Genomic DNA, 4674 nt, shown 5'->3' on the forward strand with positions numbered 1-4674 from the left:
TGCTGCAGCCAGGAGTCAGTGCTGTGCCTCTGAGGTGGGAGAGCCAACTTCAGGACATTGGTCCACAAGAGACCTCCCAGCTCCACATAATATCAAATGGCGAAAGTCTCCCAGAGATCTCCATCTCAACACCAGCACTGAGCTTCACTCAACGATCAGCAAGCTATAGTGCTGGACACCCTATGCCAAACAACTAGCAAGACAGGAACACAACCACACCCATTAGCAGACAGGCTGCCTAAAATCATAATAAGTCCACAGACACCCCAAAACACACCACCAGATGTGGACCTGCCCACCAGAAAGACAAGATCCAGCCTCATCCACCAGAACACAGGCACTAGTCCCCTCCACCAGGAAGCCTACACAACCCACTGAACAAACTTAAGCCACTGGGGACAGACACCAAAAACAACAGAAACTACAAACCTGCACCTGCAAAACGGAGACCCCAAACACAGTAAGATAAGCAAAATGAGAAGACAAAAACACACAGCAGATGAAAGAGCAAGATAAAAACCCACCAGACCTAACAAATGAAGAGGAAATAGGCAGTCTACCTGAAAAAGAATTCAGAATAATGATAGTAAAGATGATCCAAAATCTTGGAAATAGAATATAGAAAATACAAGAAACATTTAACAAGGACCTAGACGAACTAAAGATGAAACAAGCAACGATGAACAACACAATAAATGAAATTAAAAATACTCTAGATGAGATCAATAGCAGAGTAACTGAGGCAGAAGAACGGATAAGTGAACTGGGAGATAAAATAGTGGAAATAACTACTGCAGAGCAGAATAAAGAAAAAAGAATGAAAAGAACTGAGGACAGTCTCAGAGACCTCTGGGACAACATTAAACACACCAACATTCAAATTATAGGGGTTCCAGAAGAAGAAGAGAAAAAGAAAGGGACTGAGAAAATATTTGAAGAGATTATAGTTGAAAACTTCCTTAATATGGGAAAGGAAATAGTTAATCAAGTCCAGGAAGCACAGAGAGTCCCATACAGGATAAATCCTAGGAGAAACATGCCAAGACATATATTAATCAAACTGTCAAAACTGGTCCCGCCTCCCACAGGTGGCAGCCATGGCGGCCTGGCAGGTCCCGGGGTCCGCGGGCACTACGCTCGGGAGGCAGCCATCCCCCGCCCCACCGCCACAACTGCCCCGGGTCGGAGAAGCGTTCCGACAGCGCCTCAGCTTCACCCTCTGCTCCTCTTCACAGGGAGACCGCGGCAGCTCTGGGCCCGACTCACAGGGCGGACCAGAGGGAGCAGTGAGGCGTCCGGCGAGCAAAGAGTTAACAGCGGCAGAGCGGAGGGTCTCGGAGCTTCATGCAGCTGCCTCCGCGGCTGGCCGGCTGAACTTTGTGGACCCAGCTACCGGCTACATGGTGCTCACCCGGCTGGCCCACTTGCAGAGAGGCAGATGCTGCAGGCCTACCTGCAGACACTGTCCATATGGTCAAGTCAATGTTAAAGATCCATCCAAAAAGAAGCAACTCAATTCACATTTTTATGTTTGAGAAGAATTTCATTTCTGTTCTCCATCTAATTCAGCCTTATTAAAAAAATAAATAAAACCTTAATCCAAAAAAAAAAAAAACCTCAAAAAGCAAATACAAAGAAAACATATTAAAAGCAGCAAGGAAAAACAACAAATAACACACAAGGTAATCCCCATAAGGTTAACAGCTGATCTTTCAGCAGAAACTCTGCAAGCCAGAAGGGACTGGCAGGACATATTTAAAGTGATGAAGGAGAAAAACCTACAAACAAGATTACTCTACCCAGCAACGATCTCATTCAGATTTTTTTTTTTTTTTTTTGCCGTACGCCGGCCTCTCACTGCTGTGGCCTCTCCCGTTGCGGAGCACAGGCTCCAGATGCATAGGCTCAGTGGCCATGGCTCACGGGCCGGGCCGCTCCACGGCATGTGGGATCTTCCCAGACCGGAGCACGAACCCGTGTCCCCTGCATCGGCAGGCGGACTCTCAACCACTGCGCCACCAGGGAAGCCCTCATTCAGATTTGATGGAGAAATTAAAACCTTTACAGACAAGCAAAAGCCGAGAGAGTTCAGCACCACCAAACCAGCTTTACAACAAACGCTAAAGGACCTTCTCTAGTCAAGAAACACAAGAGAAGGAAAAGACCTACAATAAAAAACCCAAAACAATTAAGAAAATGGGAATAGGAACATACATATTGATAAATACCTTAAATGTAAATGGATTAAATGCTCCCACCAAAAGACACAGACTGGCTGAATGGATACAAAAACAAGACCCACATATATGCTGTCTACAAGAGACATACTTCAGACCTAGAGACACATACAGACTGAAAGTAAGGGGAAAGAAAATGATATTCCATGCAAATGGAAACCAAAAGAAAGCTGGACTAGCAATTCTCATATCAGACAAAATAGACTTTAAAATAAAGACTATTAGAAGAGACAAAGAAGAACACTACATAATGATCAAGGGATCAATCCAAGAAGAAGATATAACAATTGTAAATATTTTTGCACCCAACATAGGAGCACCTCAATACATAAGGCAAATACTAACAGCCATAAAAGGGAAAATTGACAGTAACACATTCATAGTAGGAGACTTTAACACCCCACTTTCACCAATGGACAGATCATCCAAAATGAAACTAAATAAGGAAACACAAGCTTTAAATGATACATTAAGCAAGAGGGACTTAATTGATATTTATAGGACATTCCACCCCCAAACAACAGAATACACATTTTTCTCAAGTGCACATGGAATATTCTCCAGGATAGATAATATCTTGTGTCACAAATCAAGCCTTGGTAAATTTAAGAAAATTGAAATTGTATCAAGTATCTTTTCCAACCACAACGCTATGAGACTAGATATCAATTACAGGAAAAGATCTGTAAAAAATACAAACACATGGAGGCTAAACAATACACTACTTAATAACCAAGTGATGGCTGAAGAAATCAAAGAGGAAATCAAAAAATACCTAGAAACAAATGACAGTGGAGACACGATGACCCAAAACCTATGGGATGCAGCAAAAGCAGTTCTAAGAGGGAAGTTTATAACAATACAATCCTACCTTAAGAAACAGGAAACATCTCGAATAAACAACCAAACCTTGCACCTAAAGGAATTAGAGAAACAAGAAAAAAAAAAACCTAAAGTTAGCAGAAGGAAAGAAATCATAAAGAGCAGATCAGAAATAAATGAAAAAGAAATGAAGGAAATGATAGCAAAGATCAATAAAACTAAAATCTGGTTCTTTGAGAAGATAAACAAAATTGATAAACCATTAGCCAGACTCATCACGAAAAAAAGGGACAAGACTCAAATCAATAGAATTAGAAATGAAAAAGGAGAAGTAACAACTGACAATGCAGAAATACAAAAGTTCATGAGAGATTACTACAAGTAACTCTATGCCAATAAAATGGACAACCTGGAAGAAATGGACAAATTCTTAGAAATGCATAACCTTCCGAGACTGAACCAAGAAGAAATAGAAAATATGAACAGACCAATCACAAGCACTGAAATTGAAACTGTGATTTAAAATCTTCCAACAAACAAAAGCGCAGGACAAGATGGCTTCTCAGGCGAATTCTATCAAACATTTAGAGAAGAGCTAACACCTATCCTTCTCAAATTCTTCGAAAATATAGCAGAGGGAGGAACACTCCCAAACTTATTCTATGAGGCCACTATCACCCTGATACCAAAACCAGACAAAGATGTCACAAAGAAAGAAAAGTACAGGTCAATATCACTGATGAACATAGATGCAAAAATCCTCAACAAAATGCTAGCAAACAGAATCCAACAGCACATTAAAAGTATCATATACCATGATCAAGTGGGGTTTTTCCAGGAATGCAAGGATTCTTCAATATATGCAAATCAAACAACGTGATACACCATATTAACAAACTGAAGGAAAATAACCACATGATCATCCCAATAGATGCAGAGAAAGCTTTTGACAAAATTCAACACCCATTTATGATTAAAACTGTGCAGAAAGTAGGCACAGAGGGAACTATCTTCAACATAATAAAGGCCATATATGACAAACCCATAGCCAACATCATCCTCAATGGTGAAAAACTGAAAGCATTTCCACTAAGATCAGGAACAAGACAAGGTTGCCCACTCTTACCACTATTATTCAACATAGTTTTGGAAGTTTTAGCCACAGCAATCAGAGAAGAAAAGGAAATAAAAGGAATCCAAATCAGAAAGGAAGAAGTAAAGATGTCACTGTTTGCAGATGACATGATACTATACACAGAGAATCCTAAAGATGCTACCAGAAAACTACTAGAGCTAAGCAATGAATTTGGTAAAGTATCAGGATAAAAAATTAATGCACAGAAATCTCTGGCATTCCTATACACTAATGATGAAAAATCTGAAAATGAAATCAAGAAAACACTCCCATTTACCCTTGCAACAAAAAGAATAAAGTATGTAGGAATAAACCTACCTAAGGAGACAAAAGACCTGTATGCAGAAAATAATAAAACACTGATGAAAGAAATTAAAGATGGTACAAATAGATGGAGAGATATACCACGTTCTTGGATTGGAAGAATCAACATTGTGAAAATGACTCTATTACCCAAAGCAATCTACAGATTCAATGCAA

At 40.1% G+C, this 4674-nt stretch overlaps 1 pseudogene; it reads left to right on the plus strand.

Moving 5' to 3' along the window:
• The first annotated feature begins 209 nt into the window (after positions 1-209).
• On the plus strand, positions 210-2259 carry LOC149749538 (uncharacterized protein C1orf53 pseudogene; annotated as a pseudogene).
• Positions 2260-4674: the final 2415 nt, after the last annotated feature.

The sequence above is a fragment of the Delphinapterus leucas genome, chromosome 3 (genome assembly GCF_059928025.1).
Source record: "Delphinapterus leucas isolate spDelLeu-1000000601 "Yukka" chromosome 3, BTC_Dleu_Yukka2, whole genome shotgun sequence".
In the NCBI taxonomy this organism is placed as follows: Eukaryota; Metazoa; Chordata; class Mammalia; order Artiodactyla; family Monodontidae; genus Delphinapterus; species Delphinapterus leucas.